The following is a 24225-nucleotide window of genomic DNA, read 5'->3' as shown; positions in this document are numbered from 1 at the left end:
TTGAAACTAATGTTATACTGTATCTTAACTAACTGGAATTTAAATTAAAAATTAAAAATGAAAAGAAATGCAACAAAACAAACTTTTCATTTTAAAGAATGGAATTTATGTGTTCCTCTTTCAAGACTCCTTCCTTAAGGGGTGCCTTGGTGGCTCAGTCAGTTAAGCATCTGACCCTTGATTTCAGCTTGGATAATGATCTCAGGGTCATGAGATACAGCCTCCTTGGGATTTTCTTTCTCTCTCTCTCTCTCTCTGCCCCCTCATCCCCAGCTCTCCCTCTATCTCCCTCTCTCTCTCTCTCAAAAAAAAAAAAATCCTTCCTTGAAATGCATAATCAGAATGAAATGCACCAAACATTGCAAAGAAAATTGTGCCACAATGCCCATTTGGACACAATTCAGTTGATGATTGACTTTCAGCCCCTATACATGCCTATGCTCCCCACTTCCCACTCTCTCCGTAAAAGGATGGTTAAATTCTATTTTGTCTAACGTTTTATTTTACTGGTGAAAATAAGGAGGAGGGCTAGTAAGTAAGTGACACTTCCTTAGGAATATTTGAGACTTTTCAGTTCAGTTTATGGTCAATTACATATCATATGCATTCCACCATCTTTGTTTTTGTGTTTCTTAAAACAGTATGTTTCAATTAAAAAAACTTTATTGTAACTTTCTTCATCTTGCAAAAATAATATCCTCCCATATAAGTCACTAATTTTTAGACCCCAGTTCTCAAATTATGAGTTTTGCTGTGTATGCTTTCCTCTGTTGTCTGTTAATTTTTTTCCATTTTCTAGACCTTGTACCACTAGGAATGGTGATGAAGTAGATGTCTGAGTTTTCTTTTCATGTTTCAGAGCATTTTCCTTCAACTCCTCTAAAAATCCCAAGTTTCGCATTTCATACGAGTCGATTTTAGAAACCTATCCTTCAATTGTAGCTGCTATTCCCCGAACACTGGATCATTTCTTCTCATTTCTCCATGAGTCATTTTCCAGGTGTCCCTCTCCAATTACCTGTATCCTAAGTCTTGGTGATTTGAATTAACTTGTTCTCTCCATCTGGCTCAAGTTGCTTAAAATTCTCTACTTCCAATAATCTTATCCTCTACAATACTACGTTATGGTAGTCACCCTCTAGATATAGCTGTTATCAATAATTGCACTCCCTCTGCAACATCAGTCTTGTACAGCTCATTCTCTGACCACTGTCTCTTGTTGTTTTCTTTTTTAGGGCTCTGAATATACATTTTTCACCCTACAATCCATTAATCCTATCAACTTTTCACTGTTCCTCATCCTCTTAATATCCTCTTTCTTGCATTTAAAATTTTACAATCATGCTTTGCACGTACTCTTTATTATTTAACACCTCTCATTTTTGTCATTTGCTTAAGTTAATTTCAATTCATCATCAATTCCCTGACATACATCTGTGTAGCTGAATGTGGCTGGATAAAACATATAACCCTGTTAATTGTTCTCATTATAAATTTATATCCATGAAATTCAAATAAGCCATTAATCATACAAGATGGTCATATGATTTTGTTCTTTTCCATTCATTTCCCATTTCTGAAATCCCATACATCACAAACTCTTGTCTTTATTCTGAGATGATAACTTTCCCTCCATTTCAACACTAGACTCCCCCTTGTGGCACAGAGGACTGAGAGATCACAAAAGATACATACTTGCTTTCTGTAATAAACAATTTTGATAATTAACTATTCATCCTGGGGTTGTATTTTTTAGTTTCCCTTGTACCTGGCACATTATTAGTTCTTAGTAATTTTATGTGGAGGGAAGAAATATACATCACCCTGGGCAAGTGACTAAGAAGTAAATATATCTTCTCCATGCTGTCCTTCCAATCACCAGTCAAGGGGGAAGAAAGGAACTCTCAGATCTTAAACAATAGATTGAAACATAGTATTGAAGAAGTCTTTGTCCTTTGGAAACTTTCATGGAAAACAACCTGCTGAAGACCCTCATGAAGCTGTTGAATGAGTTACAGACTCCTAATGTGTTAAGAAATGGAGGTTTTGGGTAGATCTTAGAGCAGCTAGTGGTAATTTATATATGTTTCCTCTGACCATCATTCTAGATCCTATCTCCTGTATTATTGATTTTTTACTCTTTACTAGAATGCTAATATTCATCCCATATTTTTAAAAAAAGTCCTGACTCTACTTTCCCATCAGTCACCACCAAAGTACTTTGCGACCCTTGGCATCAAAATTCCTTGAGCAAATAATTTATACTAACCATGTATCTCATTCTCTTTTAATCTCACTCCAGTTAGGTTTATTCCCCACTTTCCATCAAAACTTTCCGCGAGATCAGTAGTGACCTTCAACTTGCTAAATCTAATAGTCAATTATCAGTTCCTTTCTCAATTACCTTATCTAGCTTATTAGCCACATGCTAGCAACTGTGCTCCTCTTCTTTGTATGCTCTATTTAATTGGTTTTAAGACACAAGGTGTCTTAATTTCCCTTCCACTTCATAGATCACCTCTCAGGCTCCTTGGCCACTTATCTTCACTTTGAACTCTTCATGTTGGATTGCCCCAGAGATCAGCTTTGATTCTTTTCTTCGTCAACACTTACTACTTTGGTTATCTCATGCACTCTAATGCTTTAAAAGTTGTCCACATGACATTGATGGCTAAATGTATAATTCAAGCACAAGTCTCTCTCTTAAACTACAGATTGTTATTTGACTAAACACCTCCACTTGGAATTTAACAGACATATTAAACCTAATAAATCTGAAATTAAAATTCTGTCCTCATCTAAACCTCTCTTCCTATTGCTTTCCTGAGAAGTCAGATATAATTCTTCTATTTGCTCTTCTCTTTAAGTAAGGGGCTTTCCCCCCACTGCTGCACACACACATCCCCACCCCAACTCTGGCGTCTTTCAATATTTTTTCTGTATCTTTAATTTTCCACTTTGAGTATGATAGACTCAGGGGTAGTTTATTTTTGCTCTTCAACCTTCTTGGTGTTCTCTGAGATTTCTAGATTGGTGGTTTAGTGTCTGACATTAATCTGGAGAAACTCTCAGTCATGATTGCTTCAAATATTTCTTTCTGTTCTCTCCTTCTGCTTTCCCATTACATATGTGTTACACCTTTGGTAGTTGTCTCACAGTTCTTGGATAGTTGTCATGGTTTGTTTTTGCTTCTATTTATTTGTCCCCTAGTCTTATTTTTTTCCTTGATAGTTTTGGAAGCTTCTATTGGCATATTTTCAAGCTCAGAAGATCCTTTCCTAGCCATATCCAGTCTACTAATGAGCCCATCAATGATGCTCTCCATACATGCTGCAGCATTTCTTTTGGATTCTTCATTAGAATTCCATCCTTATGCTTATATGTCCTCTCCTTTGACTTTAGTGTATTAATCATAGTTGTTTTAAATCCCCAGTCTGATAATTGTAACATCCATGCCACGAATGGAATCTATTTCTGGGGATCTCTGGGTGGCTCAGCAGTTTGGCGCCTGCCTTCAGCCCAAGGTGTGATCCTGGAGACCCGGGGTCGGGTCCCACATCGGGCTCCTGCATGGAGTCTGCTTCTCCCTCTGCTGTGTCTCTGCCTCTCTCTCATTCTGTGTCTCTCATGAATAAATAAATAAAATCTTTTTAAAAAATGGAATCTATTTCTGATGCTTATTTTGTCTCTTCAAACTGTGGGTTTCTTTTATCTCTTCATATGCCATGAACTACTTGTTGAGAGTCAGAAATGATGTACTGGATAAAAAGTATGTGGTGAATGGACCTTTAGTAGGGTCATAGTAAGATATGGGCAGGGAGCAGTGTTCTATCACCCTGGATTGTCTCAGTCTGTGAGGGAACCTGGGCCCCTGAGTTGTGAGCTTCACAGGTATTTCTCAGGCCCCTATCTCCCTTTCAGTGGGACAAGATGGCTAAAAGGGCTGGAGCTGGGTATTTCCCTTCCTCAGAGTAGGATAGGCTCTGATAAAACTACAATAGGTTATGGCCTGGAAAATAGTTTCTCTTGAGGGGAGACCTTGTTAAGAAAAAACAGAATGCTTTGGACACCTGAGTGGCTCAGTCAGTTAAGCATCTTCCTTCATCTCAGATTATGATCCCAAGGTCCTGAGATCCAGCCCCCTGCCCTGGCTCCCTGCTCAGCAGGAAGTCTGCTTTTCCCTCTCTCCTCAACCCTGCTCTTGCTGGAGCATACTCTTTCTAGCTTTCTCTCATGCTCCCCCTCCCAATAAATAAATAATCTTAAAAAAAAAAAAAAAAAGAAAAACAGAATGCTTTTCTGTATTTCAAAATAGTTACTTTTCCTTTCCCTCTCTTAGAAGGCAGAAGGGATTTTTCTCCCATAATCACTGTGAATATTGTATCTCCAAAATGGAGGGTAGTAGTTTGCCCTGGGAGCTCACCTCTCTGACAGAACTAAGATGACAGTTTGTTCAGCTTTTTACTTGTTGTTACAATGGGGTGACATTCCACATGAACTGCCATTCCTTTGCTCTGAACTCCCCAGTGTCTTCCTATTTAAATCAGAGTAAAATGCAAACCTCTTTAAATTCCCTCTAAAGCCATGCATGACCTCTGTCACTTCCAGTCTAGAATGATAGCCTACTGAATTCCACCTTGCTCACTCTGCTAAAGACTCACTGGCCTTTCTACTCATCCTGGAGCACCCAGCACTGTCTTGACAATGCCACAATACTGGCTGTTCCTGCTGTCTAGGACTCCTCTGCCCCAGATATCCATATTGCCAATTCTCTGGTTTTCTTCAAATCTTTGCTTAAATTTGATGACACTTGCTATGGAAAAAAAAAAAAAAGTTTAATATTTTAACCCATCCTCCCACCCTCTTACATTCCAAATCTTCCTTACCCTGTCCCTCTTTTAAAAAATCTTTAAACAGCTCTCACCACCTTCTAATATACAATACGATGTATTTATTTATTAGATACATCATGTCTAGCATGTTGCCCCTGCCCCTTAACTCTTACAAATTACCATAGAATGTGAACTTCATGGGGGAACCCAGACAGATATTTTTGTGTGTTCTATTCATTGATGTATTCCAAACACATAGAATCATGCCTGGGACTTAATAATTTGCAGATTGCATGAACAGAGGCACAATATCATTGTTTGTTTTTAAATTTAAAATAAATTTAATTACAGATTTTCACACACACACACATACACACACTAACATTGCACAGCCTAACACAAGCCTAGCCCAGCAAGTGCAACAATTATAGGTTATTCTGATGCTCAAAAATATTTGTAGCATTAAATTGTATTAAAATGCTTACATTTAAAAAATGATTAGTGGATCTTAGCACACAACACAATAACCTGCTGGAATGTTTTAGCTAAAAGTTTCCTGGATAATTACTCATATTCAAACATTTTCTGCAGTTCAATTGTGCTTTTATTTAAAAAACTTATCTCCCTATGACTGTCAGTAGAAATGTGGCCTTCAAGCTGTCTTTCGCATATCTATAGTGCAGAATCAGGACACATTAGTTCTGAGTTCACTGTTCTATTCTTTTTTAATAGTTATATTTAATCAAGCTAAGGTAGGGCTTTGTTTTATTAATTTCTAGCAATTAATCAGGACATTTTGATTATACTGAAGACTGTTTTTTTATTTTACTAAAATATGTAGAGTTCAGTTAATGTTGAAATTCTAAAGACAATCTCTTTCTAATATTAAATGAAAAATATTAAACAAAAATTTTATAATGTTTTCTAATGACTCCATATGCGAATATCCCTGAAAATGATATTAAGAGCTGTGAGGATAATATTCAGGATATCATTCCAGACACTCTGCACACCCATCTACTTAAAGATCATCAAATTATAAGAAATACAGTGTTTGATAGCATTGCTCACTGGTTCTCTACCAATACATTTATAAGATTTATGTGTGCCTTCCAAATTGGCTCTCTACTCTAGATTTCTTAGAAAAAATACATATCTGATGGTTAATAAAATTCATTCTACTTTCCATTTATTACAAGCTATACTTGAACAAATTTATTGAGCATTGAACTACATACTTGATACCGTGTAATGGAAAGAGCTCCTCAGTGTGCCTGAAGAAGAGAATGTAGCACTAGATGTACCATGAATAAATCCATGGGAAAAAAAGGAGAGAGAAAAATGGGAAACTATTATCAATTTGAAGTGGTAATGATGCTTCTTTTCTGAAGAGAGAAAAGTCTCAGAAACTCTCAGTATTTATTATTGAATAAAAGAGTGTTTATTTGTTCCCCAGGCTTCATTCCAGTAAAAATCTCAGTGGAAAAAAGTCACAAAATTATGCCTTTATAATTATGATGACTAATTATAAGTTAATTTTAGAAAGGGAATTTGGGATCAGAGGCTGTGCATTATTTGTGTTCTTGTACTTTGGAGAGAAACATAAGCCAGTTAGCTTTTTCAGATGTGGCATCAGTTGTTTGTTGTTTGTTTGATATATAATCTGTTATTTTAGAATATCTTTTGATTCAGGGAAAAGTTACAGAAACAATTCATAGAATTCACATATACCTCGTCACAGTTTGCTGTTGTTAAGACCTTATATCATTATGATGTGTACCACACAACCAAAGAACCTCTATTGACACATGATTAACTTCATTCAGAGTTCCTTAGTTCTTACTCATTCAGGAGTCCATATTACATTTCATCATTATGTCTCCTTAGATTCCTCTCTCTCAGCTATGACACTTTTTCTGACTTTCCTTGATTTTGATGACCTTGAGTATTTTAAGGATGGCTGGTCATGTATTTATAGAATGTCCTTTAACTGGGATTTGTCTGGTATTTTCTTATAATTAGACACACATTATGAGTTCTGGGGAGGAAGATCACAGAGGTAAAATGCTGTTCTTACGACAATATATGAAGAGTACATGTTGTGAACATGAGTTATTGTTAATTACTATTAACCATCATTAGGTGGTTGAGGTATTAAGTTATTGCACTATAAAATCTCTCTCCCTAGCTTTCCACGCTGATTCTTAGAAAGTCAGTGTGTATAGCCTGGACTTAGAAATGAAGAGTTATGCTACCGCCTGGAGGGGCAATACCAACATAAATTATTTAGAATTATTTATTTTTATTTTTTTAAATGATATCCTGTGCTTTTTTTTTTTAAGATTTTATATATTTATTCATGGGAGACACAGACAGAGAGAGAAGCAGAGACACAGCCAGAGGAAGAAGCAGGCTCCATGCAGGGAGCCCAATGAGGGTCTCGATCCGGGGTCTCCAGGATCAGGCCCTGGGTCAAACACAACACTAAACTGCTGAGCCACCCGGGCTGCCCTAGAATTATTTTAAATGAGAAATCTACTTATTTTCTCCATATATTTATTAATTCAATTATTTCTTTCTATCAACATGAATTCTGAGATACATATTTTATATTTTTTATTATAATCCAATATCACTTTATGTATTCTGCTACTCAGATTATTGCAGTGTTGGCCACTGGAGCTCTTTCACTCTGTGTCCCTTCGATATATTTCAATAGTTTATTTTTCCGAATACTTTCTTATTTTTTGACACTACCTCCAGGGTCATCTTGTGTATTTTCTGTTCCAATATTAGAATAAGCCATTTCTCCAAGAAACCCTGATTTCTTGTTTTGGAGAACAGTATTAGAAACTAAGATCTGGGCACTGGATGTGTTCACTGGTACTTGGATGTGAGTGCTTCTAGGATCTCTAAGCAACAGATTTTGGAATTTTGTGTGTATATACTAACCCATGTATATACACATGTGTAAAACTATTTCTATATTTATCCATCTATATCTGTATTATATTAAATGTAAATTCATACTAATGTTGCCAATTCTAATCCAGTATCACATGGCTTATTCTAGCATTTACTCTTTGCTTTTATACACACACATACTTCTTATTATTTGTGAGAGAGAGAGAGAGAGAAAGAACACATATGCGGGAGTGGGCTGGAGAGGGGCAGAGGGAGAAGGAGAGAGAATCTCGAGCAGACTCCTTGCTGAGCTTGGGGCTCAATCCCAGGACCTTGACTGAGATCATGACCTGAGCTGAAATCAAGATTTGGCTCCCTAACTGATTGAGCCACCCAGGTGCCCCAACTCCTTGCTTATATTTAATACCCCACTCTAACTGTGAGAAATCTGGCTCCCCTCATCCTCCATCCATTTACTGATTTATTAGATCCCAAAGTACAACTAAAGTGGTTCCAGAATTGTTAACTCAGATATCAGTAAGAAACACTTTGCCAACTAGAGGATAGTGCTTATGTATGATTCCTGTTGTCTTTAGTCATATAATCTCCATGAATTTCCGGTTACTTAGATTAGCCTTGTTTTCTCCTCTTCAACTATGTGATACCATACAACTGTTACACAGTTAGATTATTTTGTCACAGTCTGAATTTTATTATGGGATCCCCCAGTGATCTAATTTTTAAAATTTGCTTAATTAAGCCTCAATCTTTATGCTATAAAGTTTGATGGATTTCGACATATGCATAATATCAGATACCGCTTTGTATTATACAAAATAGTTTCACAGCTCTTAAAAAAAGGCAGCATTTCAACTACTCAAAACTAACCCTTCTGCAAACTCCTAGCAATCAATGATGTCTTGTCTTCCACATAATTTTGTCTTATAATCGGAACCACACAATATGTAGCATTTTCACACTAGCTTCTTTCACTTAATAGTATACATTGAAAATTCACCCGTGTCATTGTGTGAATTGACAGTTCATTCCTTATTATAAGTAATAATATTGAATTATATATATGGACTACTTTATTCACTCACTTTATGACGGATATCTTGGTTGCTTCCCTTTTTTTTTGGTGACTGTAGGTAGAGCTATTAGAAACATTTATATGAGGATTTTTGTGTGAATTTGATATTTCAAATCAGTTGGATAAACACCTGTTAGTAAGACTGCTGAATGGTATTTGTAAGACTATGTCTGGTTTCTAAGAAACTGCCAAACTGTTTTCCAAGTGGCTGTACCCTTTTGTATCCCCTCAGACAATGAATAAAAGTTCTTGCTCTTCTACATCCTCACCAGTAATTTTTGACTTTTCAATTTTTTTTGAATTCTAACCATTCTAATAGTTACGTAATATTATCTCAGTATTGTTTTAGTCCACATTTCCCAGATGGTGCTGGGCATCTTTAAATACGCTTACTTGTCATCTGTTTATCTTCTCTGGTGAAATACTTGTTGAGATATTTCGTGCATCTTCTTAAAATTGAATTTTCATTTCCTTCTGTTAAGTTTTAGAAATCTTTGTACATTCTGGATCTTAGTCCAGATATATAATTTGCAGATATTTCTCCAAGTGTCATTTATTTATTTATTTATTTAGACTTTATTTATTCATGAGAGACACACACAGAGAGAGGCAGAGACCAGGCAGAGGGAGAAGCAGCCTCCAGGCAGGGAGCCCAATATGGGACTTGTACCCGGGACTCCAGTATCATGCCCCAGGCCGAAGGCAGGTGCTAAACTGCTGAGCCACTCAGGGATCCCCTCCAAGTGTCTTTCATAGAACAAGTTTGAAATAAAGTCCAACTTCTCAAGTTTCTCTTTTTTAAATTGTAGTTATAGTGTTGTATCTAAAAACTGACCCCGTACACAAGGCCTCTCAAATTATTTCCTATGTTTTCTCCTAGAATATATTTAGGCCTCTAAACTATTTTGAGTTAATTATTTTGAAAGATGTAAGGTTTGTGTCTTGGCTCAAGTTTTTGCATGTGTATGTCCAATTGCTCTAGCATTTTTCATTGAAAATATTCATCTTTCTCCATTGACCCCTTGTATCTTTGTCACACTTGGTTGACCCTATTTGTGTGGATCAGTTTCTGGTTTCGTTATTCTGTTCTATTTATCTGTATGTCTATTAATTCACTAGTAATACTCTGTCATGATTGTTCTTACTTTTTATTATTTCAAAATTAAGTAGTGTGTGGCCTCCGACTTTTTTTTCTTTTTAAACACTATTGGGATTTCTACATTCTTTGTCTTTCCATATAAATTATCAAATGAGTTTGTTGACATACATAAAAGAAAGCTTGCTGAGATTTTGATTGGTATTATATTGAATCTTTAAATATTATCAAGAAGTTTGACATCTTAATAGTGTTGAGTGTTGTATGTCTATGCATACAAAAAATCTCTATATTTACATAAATCTTCTTTGATTTCTTTCATCAGTGTTTGTAGTAGTTTTCTGTGTTTCTACAGTCGTTAGATGAATTATTATATAATTATTAATTAGATCAATTTGATTGCTGTTGAGGTCACCTATTTCCTTACTAATTTTCTTCCTACTTAAACTATCAATTACTTACAGGTGTCCAGTTATAATAGTGGATTTGTCTATTTCTCCTTTCAATCAGTTTTTTGCCTCATTTATTTTGATGCTGGATGCTTATACATTTAGAATTGTTATGATTTCTTGAAGAAATAACTCCTTTATCTTTCATTCCCCCTCTTTTTTTAAAAAAAATCTTTTTGCATTACCTCTGATAATCTTGTTTTTAAGTGTTCTTCAAATTAATACAGCTACCCTAGTCCTGGTTTAATTGGTGTTTTTATGATATATCTTTCTCCAGACCTCTATCTTTAACCTAAAAATTATATGTAAACAGAGATATTTATAAATATATTTATAAAGTGACTTTCTTATGGACAACATACATTAAAAAATCCAATTAATATTCCTTGTCTTGTAATTGAGTATTTACACCATTCAAATTGGAGTTATTATTGATGTGGTTAGATTTAAATCTACCATCTAAGTAATTTCTTTATTTGTTGCATTTGCTCTTTATTTCCTTATCTCTTTATATTTTGACCTCCTAGATTTCAGTTGAGTACTTTATGCAGTTCTATGTTACCTCTTCTTTGAGCATAGCAATTATTATTTTTTATTCAATCATTGACTTAAAGTTCACAAACAACATTTAAAAATAATTTAAATGTACTTTCAAATAAGATGATCCCCTCTCAAATAGTGCAGGACTTTGTAAAAGAGTATTCCCATCCTTTCTCCCATCCCTTGTGATATTGTTAGCATGCAATTCACTTATCCATATACTATAATCATTCACAACATTGTTACTATTCTTACAATAAACAGTTATCTTTTAAATCAGTTAAGAACAAGAAAGATTACATATTTTATTTTAGCTTCACTTCTGCTTTCTCTGATGTTCTTCATTTCTCTGAGTAGATTTCTATTTTCAGACCTATATCATCTTTCCTTTACTTAAAGAGCTCCTTTTAATATGCCTTACTGTGCAAATCAGCTAGCAATGAATTCCTGCAGTTTTCATTTGCTTGAGAAAGTCTTATTTGTCCTGACTTTTTGAAGGAAAATTCTAGGTTTGTAGTTTTTTTTGCTTTCAACACTTTAAATATTTCACTCAACTTTCTTCTAACTTATATGGTTTTTTATCTTTGTTCGAATATGGAGAAGATGTTTTCCCATCCTCTGGCTTCCTTCAGGGTTTCCTCTTTGTCTCTGATATTTTGAAGTTTGGGTAGGATATGCCAAGGTGCATTTGTTTGTTTTTTATCATGACAGGTTTCTAAACAAAATATCCTGTGGAACAGATTTTGTATTTTCATAGATTATTAAAGTCATTTAAAAATACCCATAGGTAAATGCACTTCAGAAAACTTTTCCTCTCTTGACAATAACACTTGGTATTTCAGTTAACACTACAATGACCCAGTAATTACAAAGTAAAAAGCTCAGATCAGAATAGATGAAGTATTAAACAAGGCAGGTGAAATTTCAAAGAGAATTGTGATACTTATTTCTGGTATTGTTACTGATTAACTTAATCCATTTTTAAGATAACGAACAGTAAAGGTAATAGAAACACTTTAGTAGATTTAATTTTCTTGGCTTGTTTCTTCCGAATAGATAATTTGGTATTAGTGAGCAACTGTAACTACAGTTTTGCAAGAATGACTGCAGATTTTGTTAGATAGTAACATTTATGGATAATACTGAAAATTTTATAAAACTATTCACGGGATCCCTGGGTGGCGCAGCGGTTTGGCGCCTGCCTTTGGCCCAGGGCACCATCCTGGAGCCCCAGGATCGAATCCCACGTTGGGCTCCTGGTACATGGAGCCTGCTTCTCCCTCTGCCTCTCTCTCTCTCTGTGATTATCATAAATACATAAAAATTAAAAAAGAATAAAACTATTCACAATGTTTTATTAACTCAGATTACTAGATATTTGTATTGGAGTTTGGATAACAGCCATTGCCAAACAATCGTGGAAAACCACATATGCCTAGTAAAAACAGTTATGTAATTTTTTCAGGTTTTATATATTTTATATCTTTTAAACTGTATTGTGAATGAATATTTAATCTTTGGTGCTTAAGCCATTTTTGATTGAAACACTTGAATGGTTTTCCTAGGTGACAAGATTGCACTATGTGAATAAAGTAGAAATAGTGTAGACATAGTGTAGTGTAGACACTACATAATAGTGTAGACATAATAGTGTAGACATAACTAATGCAACCATCCCTTACAGTTAGGGGTTTTAACATTAAAGTGGCAGCCAAATTAAGAATAAAACAATTAATAATGATCTTTTATTAAGTTCATTTTTAGTTACTGCATTTAACATATCATTTAGCTACTGTGTAATTATCTTTTCATTCTGAGATGCTCTTCGTTGCTTTCTTTTGTCTAAAAATTATGTGAATTTCTGACATCTATTACATTTAGAAATATATTTTTCAACTTTTCTAAGGTTAACAATGGGGAAGGTCTTCATGAGATCAAAACTCAAATCTGTTCTCATAAAAATAATATAGCCTTCTGCTTATGACACATCTGTTGACCCTTAATAGCAGGAAGACAGGGTTGATAATAATATTATAATCTTTGTTTTATATTAGAAACTGAGACAGAGATAGCCAACCATTTAAGTTTTACATAGATAACCTGTGCAAAAAAAATACTATTGTCTTTGAGCTCCATATTTTATAGAACAATAGCAATGTAGTACCTCTTTATGTGGCTAATTATATTATTTCTAAAATAGAATCAAAGGATGTATCTTAGATGTATCTTAGAATGTTATGAGTTTATGATCAGAGATGTATCTTAGAATGAGTTTATGATCAAAAATCATTTTTCTTTTCCATTATAATCTAACAAAAACTCTTATTATTATATTCTCTAATATTTGAATGGCTATCTTACACCTGAAAAATAGAGCAGGTTCTTGAAGTCCATCTTATTTGGGCTGACTTGCATTGGTTTAAACTCTATTATTGCTTGGTTATTGTAGGCTAATGAGAAAAGAATACAGGCTGATTTTATTTGTAAATGAACACAGGCTGTACAAAGCTTTTGCAGTGGTCCTAATAGTTAGATTTGGTTAGTTAGTGGTGGAAATGAAGCTTACCAAAGTAATAAGAATTGCCACGGGTTGGGAGGCGCTTCTCCTAAAGGCATTAATATTTTTGTTGAAAAGGATATTTGCTATCAGTAAACTATCATCTACAATGTTAACTTACTATTTAATAATATTAATTTGAGATTTTATTATTTGGCATGATTGTACTTAATTTGCCCAAATATTTTATATGTTTTAAAATTATGAAAGAGCTATTATCATAAGGAACCCAGTTTTACATATTTTAAAATATATATATAATTAAATACTCTAGTCACTAAAGGATTCATAACTTCTTTTCTTTGATAAAGATTTAAACTGGAGAAATACTGCTAGTCAGGAAACATGGGATTCAATTGTGTGACGCAGCCCATAGCCATGCAATCACGGTTCTATGAGAGTAGAGATTAAAGACACAGCAGTTTCTGGCACAAATGTTTTCTAGCACATCAAAGAACTTGCTTTTGCTTTTGTAGAAAAAAAACCAAAAATGCCATCAGGTCAATACGTAGTAATTAAAATCTTATTTTTATTTTTGCTTTCAAACTAGAAGGAAATGAGGAAATTAAAGCTGTCAAATACGAGATAAATTGTTCCTCAGATCTAGAGTGTTAGCATTGAGTTCAATTTGACCACATACGTTAACTTTACTTTGAAGTGTTCAGTGCATGAATAAAACTTTTGGTTTGCATGAAGACTTTTTTGTGAAATAACCATGGGATAGGTAAAGTAGCTAGATCTATATTACCAAAGAGAAATTTGGGAGCAATTCATGTAGCCACTTTTCTCAGGCATAGAGATATTTGGAGCAATAGGTTGCAGTTCATTTCCAGGTTCCAAGAGATATATGAACCTCCCAGCTTTCTTTCTTTAGTTGTATGACTATGTGTCAACATTGTCTAAAATGTTCAACCATTATGCTGGTTAAGAATGCTACAAAGTGACATACATCCAATCTTAATTCACTTCACTGTGTTCAGGAATCCTGAATCTACCACAAGTGGCCTCTTATCTCTTTAACACAAAGACTGATTTTCAAACTTTTTTTCAGCCTCCTATGTCAATGCTTCTCAACCATGGATTTACCTTACACTCACCTGGGAAGGAGACTTTTATAAATCCAAATGCTCAGGACAGAACATAGACCAATAAAATTTGTAACTTTGAGGATGAGAACCAATCATCAGTAGTTTTTAAAATAATAGAGGTGATGCCAATGTAGAGTCAAAGTAAAGAACTACTGCTCAAAGCCATGTTTCCCTCCAATGGAAGACCACTTTGCTTCTTTTAAGAGTAAGAAACAGCCAAACCTCATGAAATTTCACAATCCTTTGATAACCCTGAAAAATTGTTCTATCTTCATTTTTCCTCTTTCTTTGCTTTATTCAGAGTGAGATCTATTTATCCTCAGAATAGCAAACTTAACTGCTGCATCCTGGATCTTGATTCCAGTACTTTATGCCTCTTTTGAGTCCTTGGTACAACTAACTCCTCATTCATGTGTGATTTTCATTGGTTATTTACTCATTATCTATTTAAGTCAAATTCCTTCCTAAAATGTAAATAATAATTTTTAAAAACTTCTATATTTTATCATATTTGTAAATTATTTAATCTCTGACATATTATAAATATTGACTTATTAATGTTATATAAGATTTTATTGTGTAAGAAGTAGTATATATGCACAGTAAAATGATAGAAAATGATGAAAAGCAAAAATAAGAATTGAAACATTATACTCTTACTTTCTTGATCATAGTGATGTTAAAAATCATATTTTTATGTCATATATATACATATATATTTATGCATTTTTTAACCAAAACATCATCCCATGGTATATGCCGATTTATAAACTGCTCTTTTTAGTTAAAAACTTTATCTTTCCTAGGAAATAAATTTTTATCTCATTTAAGACCCTAAATTTTCCCCCAAATTTTCTTTATATAAGATTTGATAGATTTGCCTATAAAAAGTACACTTTTTGTGGTTATAGTGTCCTTCTAAAGTCATTTTGATTTTAATATCAGATTTATTTTATTTTTGATGTGCTTGGCTTATTGAATAGATCCACACCAGTATCCTCCAAATGGTCTCATCTTCTGAATTTATGTGGTGTCTTTTTCTGACAGATAATCTGTTAAATTATCTGTCACTTGCATTTAGATTTAAAGTTGTGATAGATTCAAGTTAAACAAACTTGGGTAGAATACAACCTTAAATGCTATTATACATCATTTCAGGAGACTCAGATCATTTAGATAACTCTCCATTAATAGCACTAATACTGACCACTGTTTTAGGGTAATAATAGATGATCCCTTCATTGTGATTTGTTTTTCCTCCCTTGAGAATAGAGGATAATCTTTATGGTTCACTTTGTATTTACTTTACAAAGTATATATAATAATATGTATACTATACATAACATTACAATGTACACTTTGATAAGATGCATACAATTGTTTTCACTCCAACTGATAATTCTGGCATGTCAACGATTTCTTTATGGACTATAAAACAATAATGATTTTCCAATTCTGGCATTAGTTCTACAATATTCCCTTGAAGTCTTTTGTAAAGTAGAGCTTTCCTCCATCAAGAGCCTTACTGGTCCTTATTCAGTTACTCTGAAAAAAGTGCCTAAATGAAAGGTGGCGGGCAGGGGTTGTTTTCTTTTAGTTACACTATTTGAAAGAAAAGAGATGGCTTATCAATGGCATTGAATGGTAAAAGTTTTTTTCTAAATTTCTCTTTTTTGAGTATCTTTCTGTACTCATGGATTTTCTTGACTCATTGTATTTAAAATGACTAACATCATTATTTTAGATGCACATATTGGCATCATTTTCACCAGTGCAGGCTCCTGCTGGCTAGCTCCTATTCTTACTGATGTGTTCCTAACAATTTTTTGGAAACTTTTTTGTTTTCTGGTTCAAAAAAGATATCTGCGGCTTACACTGTACCTTTCTGACTTAGACTCACAATCAGTCATTTCCCCAGAGTCTTGGTTTTTTTATGAAGAAATGATATTTAAGACACAATCTCAGTTCTAGGGGAACTTATTGCTCCTGTACTGATATCCATTTTAGGTCGTGTCAGTGGACAGGGCTAGATGATGTGTTTGAAAATATTTTTAAAAAATTCCTTTTATTTCAATTATTTTTAATACTGCTACATTTCTCAATAAGTTTAAAGTTTTACTATTGCATTTTACCTTTCATATTGAAAATCTTAATCCTTAAAAAGTAGAATTACTGATTTTCTAAAATCTATAATATAAAAAATATTTCCAATGACAATGTCAATATTGTCACAAAAATAAAATTTTGGAGTAAAGATTACAAAGTTTTATAAATTTCTTTTACCTTTAGAATATATTCCACTAAGTTTGTACAGTCAAAATGCTATGTTATACCGTCACATACAAAAATTTTTTCCGAGTGTTTTTTTAAACAGATACATACCTTCTTCATTTATTCAATTTATTTTTAATTTCAGAAGTTTGTAAATTGTTTCATTTTTGAAAATATAATGAATTTTTATTGCTCACAAGTAAAAACTATTTAGGTGGTTTTATTATACCAGAAACTGCTCCTGCAGGAAGTAATTCTGTTTCATATTTTCCTTCTATTTTTTTTTCAAATGAAAGACTGTATGTGTATAAGTAAGTATATTCTTTAATTTCTTTCATTTATTATGAAAAGTCAAGATACTATTTATGCTCTTTGCACCTTTTAAAACTTGACTGTTACCTCAAAGCTATCAATTCATTGAGACTATTCTTATTTCTTTTTATGGCTGCATAGCATATACTTGTGTAGTTATACCATTTAACTAATGGTTTCCTTTTGGACACTTAAATTTTTTTTCCAATATTTTATTATTAGAAATAATATCATCATAAAATGTTTTGGTTTAACAACAATTTAGTTGTTAGATTACAGGATATTTCAGTTGAATGTCTCTGAACTAGATGAGGTATTAAAATCACCTAGTGAGGGATATGGTAAATAATGGGATATATCAACTGGAGGAAGATGGTAAGAGTATGGAGTCAACCTTTATAAGAAATAATTGCATCATATTAGGCAGAATTTTGTTACTGTTATTGCTGTTCTCTATATTGAAAATAGCATTGTTGATGAGAATGGGTGCTTATTACCCAAAGAGGTGATCCCTTATTTGCTCTATATTCCATTTCATGCAATGATGATCTCCTTCGTCTACTAAGGATCTGGAACATGCAAACCACATTTATCACTCTTACTAACAAGATTCCCATTAGGTTCTGCCAATGGGAGGCACAGGAAAGGCAACGGAAAGCAGAGGAAAGAAAACATTTCCCCTATTTTTGTGTTCTTCTCCTAGCGGCAAATGCAGACTTCTGAGTCTCCCCTCAAGAAGCAAGTTCCTAGCGGTGTTGATGGCAATCAGACCTTCAGCAGTCCCAGGTGGAGACCCACGGTGGGCTTCACCTCCAGTAGCAGCTGCCACAGGTACCGCTGCAGCCCCCGAGCAGCTGTGGCCCTGGCCCAAGGCAGGTGTCCTTGTTCCCTCATGGAGAGCAGAGGTGCAGGCTCCTGGTTTGGGCAGGTTGTGTTTCAAACATTAACAGTAGAGAAGGTTTTCACTGAATGTCCCTTGAGTCTAAGAATTGTTAACACCTTCCTAACCATACTTCTTTGGAAGAACACCTTTTCACTTTTTCTTCTCTATGATTTCCAACATTTTAAAAATAATGGCTTGTGTTGTATTTTCTTCCTTTGAAAAACCTGGAGGGACGCCAGCATGGCTCAGCGGTTGAGCATCTGTCTTTAGCTGGGGGTGATCTGGTCCTGGGATCCAGTCCCCAAGGGGCTCCTTGTGAGGAGCCTGCCTCTCCCTCTGCTTGTGTCTCTGCCTCTCTCTGTGTCTCTCATGAATAAATAAATAAAATATTAACAAAAAAAAAAAAAAAAAGAGAGAAAGAAAAACCTGGAGAGGCTTCTATTTTTCTGTCCAGACAAAATTAAAAAATATATAATAAACCGTATACTCTAGTTTGCTTTTTATTCATATTTGCCTAGTTAACATTTGCCCATATTTAAATTTTCAGTCTCTGTGTCTCCACTGGGGACCACATATTTCTAGAGTTTTAGTTTATTTTTTGACCCTATCTGAGAGTCTCTTGATTTAATATTTAAATTTATCCTACTTAAATACATTTTACTTTTCTGGGTCTGTTAGGAATAACTTCTGCCATATTATTTATATCTTATATTTAAAATATTTTATTTTTTCCTTCTTTAGTTTTCCTTCCTTGTTTCCCACTAATTTGGATTACTTCTGGTGGTTTACAAGTTGTACCTTCTTTTTAAAATTTTCTTCTTAGCTTTGTCCTACTCTCTTCATTTCTACTGTTGTCTTTATATCACTAATTTTTTGTCACTATTAACATGATGGTAGATGAGATATAAGGCAAACTGAATTTCCAAAACTAGCTTTTGATTCCAAAGATCTGTTGTAGGGGTTTTGATATAGATGAATTTTAGCAACTAACTATATGCTGTACGCCTGGTGTAGAAGTTAGGGACCCCTGCACAGCAGAATACATAATAAATTAAATATATATATTATAATTTAATGGAGTTTTATTAAGCATGTCACTCATTTAACACCCAAGTCCTGCTTCCTAAATTGTCAGTGTGCAGTAAAACCACTTACCTGGTACTGATGTTTGGAAATTAATGATAGTGTACTAGCGTACGTGCCTGGTAAATAGCAGACATTAGATAAATGACAACAACAATACTTTGTACTAATAATATGTCACAGGTAATAGTTTTGTTTTTGTTGTGTTTTGGTTTAGGCTTTGGTAGCTACTGACTTCTTCCACATAATATAGGTGTTTTCAGTATCACAGAATAAATCCTCACTGATGGGGCTAGTGGGCAGCATTCTTCCTTGTTATTGATTCATGTGGAATGAACTGGAAGATTAAAAATGCAATGTGCAAATTACATGCTCCACTGTGAATCTGGAAAATAAAGTTAGCAGGAACACATAATCCTGTAGATGTCTTTTTTCCCCCAGCCAGTGATAGTTGGTTGTGAATGGATACTCTGCTTTCATAAATTTTTGAAGAGATCCGTTTATTTGATAGTAATTTGTTCTAGAAGCAGGTTTGCATTTATCACACTGTGGGCCTCTTTTTCTTATGATGTCTTTCATAGCATGTATATTTTTGGAATCCCTGTTCTGAAGTACGAGATAAACAAACTATCATCCAAGACATATAGTGCTTTACATAAACAGCATAAATCTCTTATGTTCTCCCATAAATATCCCGTTGTGACCGGATCTTGGGATTTCCTAGAGCAAAGTGTGCTTTTGTAATTGATGTGCCTCAGCTAACATCATTAATCAAATGAGTTTATGAGCAAAAAATCTAAAATGCCCATTGATATTTTTTCTCTGACTCGGTAGATGGAAAGCAGGATTTAACACATAGAACTGCTAGATTGTTTCAAGATTTCCAAGGGAATATCACTCCCTTCCCTTCCTATTCAACTCATCCACCCACAGCAAATCTTAAACTCCCTCCTCAAATAGTTCACCCCAAGATGGAAAAAAATGTCCATTTCAAAAATATAGTTTTTAAATATATAGGATATTTCCAAGTGTGACAGTGAAGCAGAGAACAGGAAGTCTTTATTGGAGACAGCCAAATAGCATAGTGGTTTGAGCATGAGCGCTGAAATTAGTTCCCTGCCTATAAATCTTACTTTCATACTTCACTAGCTGTGTATTCTTGGACAAATTAAGTATAAACTATTTTTCAGCATTTCACATCTATAAAAAATGGGAATAATATTTACTCATTTAACAAGATTATTTTAAAGCTCAAAAAATGTCACTTACATAATGTTCTTAGTTTTGTAATGAAGTGTGAACTCAATTCAGCTCCTTTATTTTTGACTGACAGTATATCAATGTGATTAGAAGAACCAGAAATATGTACTGAAAATGAGAAGAAAAAAAATCTGGGAAGGGGAGGAAAACAAACAGTTGTGCATATGGACTAAGCTAAATAATGATTCGTAATTCATTGAGTTAATATTAATCACCTAAATTTTTTCTATTTCATATGTATTTTTAGATGCACAAATAAAATGTAATCATTATAGAAAAGTGGAAAATTAAAATAACCAAACAAAATTAATACACCTCAAAGTTCAAATTCTAGGAATGACAATGACAAATTTTGATGAAAATATTTCAGTCCTATTCATAGAAAAATATATTTCATGTAAATGAATCATTAAAATGGATCACACTATTCTCTATTCTCAATGGGATCATACATAAAAGTATTTCCACATCACTAAAGCTTAATAAATTTATCATAATATTTAATGACTTCATATGATATCAATATTGACAATTTTACATAACTTATTTCCCACAACTCTATTTTTGGGATGTTTAAGTTCTTTCTAATTTTTTTTGCTACATATCCTATTGAGCTCAGTGCCAGGCTACATCTAGGGCTTCATTACAGGCATTGTACTAACAAGAAGGAAAGGTGAGGCAACATGGACTATGGAAATTTGGTTTATTTATGTGGTAGAGATGATGCCAGTTGGAGAAATGGTAGGCACGCAAGCTGTGTGTTCCATAAGTAGTTGATCCTCAAGCTTCCACATCTGCAAATCTACACATTTATTTTGTAACCCCCAAACCTGTAATCATGATGCTTTCACAGGCGTTTCTACACATGCAGAAAGGCAAAAAAATTGAGCCACCTGACTATCACATTTCCAGCGGAGGTCAAACAAGGCAGCCCTCTGCCTTCTGTTGCAGCTATTTCACTATAAACAAGTGTCCTTTTCAGCCTTTTTAGTGCCATGCTTTTCACATTTCTGTGCTATTCGTTAGTGCTTTTTCTGTTTCAAATGGCCCCAGAGTATAATGCTAAAGTGTTGCCTAGTGCTCCCAAGTGCAAGAAAACTATCAGGTGCCTTGTGCAAGTGTTAGACAAGATTTTTTCAGATACGAGTCAAACTTCCGTTGGCCATGAAGTCAATGTTAGCAAGCCAACAATATATATTAAATGAGGCATCTTCAAAAAGAAACACACATAAAACGTTTGTTTTAATCAGTTGATAAAAATGTGGTCAGAGGCTTGTAGGAATAGAACCCTACATTTTGGGATGCCTGGGTGGCTCAGGGGCTGAGCATCTGCCTTTGGCTCAGAGTGTGATCCCAGAGTCCCAGGACTGAGTCCCACATCGGGCTCCAGGCAGGGAACCTGCCTCTCCCTCTGCCTATGTCTCTGCCTCCCTCTGTGTCTCTCATGAGTAAATAAATAAAATCTTAAAAAAAAGAACCCCGTATTTCCCCATTGTATATGAGCAACAACTTAGTATATGTGACCATTTAATAGAACTAATGATAGTAAATAATTAGAATTGGCTGTATTTCCATCCAAGCTATACCCTATATGATTTCTCTCTTTATCCTCTATTGAAACACTTCTGACATGCTTTTTCGTTTCTGCTTCAAAATAAAGTTCATAAGATTTTTCTTTGAAAGGCTCATGATCACTATTTAATTAATTTGTTTTTATTATAATGTCATTAGCAATGCTTGGGTAGCTCAGCGGTTGAGCATCTACCTTTGGCTCAGTTCATGATCCCAGGGTCCTGGGATCAAGTTCTGCATTGGGCTCCCTATGGGGATCCTGCTTTTCCCTTTGCCTGTGTTTCTGCCTCTCTCTGTGTGTCTCTCATGAATAAATAAACAAAATCTTTCAAAAAATCATTTTATTATAATGTCATTAAGAGGAGGATAGAATTCTGTAACCAAAGCAATGGGATCATTGCCTACCCAGATTAATCTTGGCTCCCATCCTATTGTGCCCTGTTATATAAACTCACCTGTTCTTTTATCTGCATCTTTGCAGATCTCATTTGTATTTTGACATATTTTCTGTCCCAGATAACTCATCTTAAATCCACAAATTTAGTACCAACATGACATACGATGTATTTGAAATTTTACACATATTTGGTGATATGCTGACATAATGAATCCTACTTCCCGAAGGTAGGAGTAGAAACCCAAATTCTCAGCAGGCCTTACACACCAGAATATAGATATGATCTAGGGTCTGCCAGTGGATGTAAATCAATATTATTTCTGTTCAAAAATAACCAATTCAAAAAACTATGCTCTATGGAACTTGCATTTTTGCTGTCACGTCTGATGGCAGAAGTGTTAGATATTTGGTGGTTGCAGTTACAGTGCCAATGGCAGCATTTACCGGTGGCTGTGACATCAGGTTCCTGGTGCAAAAGCTGTTCAGCCCGTGGTGAGTCATGATTTATCTATGGTTCACTCAAGCAGCAGATTTATAATTGAACCAAATCCATGGTCTGGTTTTGGTGTATGATCTTGGATGATTTGCTTTAAAATTGATTTGAGAGTCTTCTTACCAAACCTGTGAATTGGCATATATCACTTTATTAAGTTGTATGTATGTAAAATCAGTGAGATCATCTTATTTTGCTTATAACATGACAGCCTTGACTCATAGATTATATTTCTTTTCGAATCCTGCCATAACATGTCATTAAAACTTAGTGATTAAAGCAACACAAATTTATCTCAGAGTTCTGCAGGTAAATCTGCCACAAGGTCTCAACAAGCTAAACTTAGGGTGTTGGCAGGGCTGTATTCCTTTATGAAGGCATTAGGGGGGAAAACATTTCCTTGCTCATTTATACAATGTATAGGATTCATTTCCTTATGATTATAAGACTAAAGTCCCTTTTTCCCTTCTAGCTGTCAGCTGAGGGGCAGTCCCAGTTCCTAGAGGTTGCCCATATTCCCTGGCTCATGCCTCACTCTGTCATCTCAAAGCCAGTAGTAAAGTGCTGAATCTCTCTTAGTCTTTGAATTTCCCCTGCCTCTTCTCCCATTATTACAAAGTTGCAGGAGCAAGGCTGATACACAAATGTCCATTGCTTTCTTAAAAAACAGCAATGAACCACTGGAATTTAAAAACACAATACTATTTATATTAAATACTAAGGCATAAATATAACAAAATACGTTTAAGAGATTTACAAGACTCTTTTTTTTTTTTTTTTTTTGATTTACGAAACTCTTATAAGAGAAACCAAAGAAGATCTAAATAAAAGAAGAGCCATTCCATGTTCATGGATAGGAAAACTGAATATTGTCAAGATGTCAGTTCTTCCCAACTTGAATTTATAAATTCAACCATCCCAATTAAATTTTCAGCAAGTTATTCTAGGATATTGAAAAACTCATTCTAAAGTTTATATGTGAAGGCAAAGGACCTAGAATAACCAACACAATACTGAAGTCAGAGGACTGACAGTCACCAACTTCAAGATTCTTATTGAGCTACAGTAATCAAAACAGTGTGCTATTGGCAAAAGAATAGACAAGTAGATCAATGCAACAGAATAGAGAGTACAGAAGGAGACCACACAAATACAATCAACTGATCTTTGATAAAGGAGCAAAATCTATTCAACAGAGAAAGGACAGTCTTTTTAACAAATGGTGCTAGAACAATTGAACATCTATATACATCATCATCATCATCATCATCTAGACACAGACTTTATACCTTTAAAAGAAAAAAAAAAACCCTCAAAATTGATCAAAGAACTCAATGTAAAATTCAGAACAATTAAATTCCTAGAAAATAACTTAAATACAGGTGACCATGAGCA

The 24225-nt window shown here is 34.3% G+C and overlaps 1 long non-coding RNA gene across 3 annotated transcripts in view; it reads right to left on the bottom strand.

Annotated features, from left to right (window-relative positions):
- Nucleotides 1–22297: 22297 nt before the first annotated feature.
- LOC144318575 (uncharacterized) overlaps nucleotides 22298–24225 on the bottom strand; it is a 52020-nt gene continuing 50092 nt past the window's right edge. For all 3 annotated transcript variants that reach the window (XR_013384618.1, XR_013384619.1, XR_013384617.1), the window contains one exon: nucleotides 22298–22958. This is a non-coding gene — a long non-coding RNA (uncharacterized LOC144318575). The remainder of the gene's footprint in view (nucleotides 22959–24225) is intronic.

Source organism: Canis aureus, chromosome 8, assembly GCF_053574225.1.
Source record: "Canis aureus isolate CA01 chromosome 8, VMU_Caureus_v.1.0, whole genome shotgun sequence".
Lineage (NCBI taxonomy): Eukaryota > Metazoa > Chordata > Mammalia > Carnivora > Canidae > Canis > Canis aureus.
Note: the sequence above shows the minus strand (reverse complement) of the source record. Positions and strands in the feature narration are given on the sequence as shown.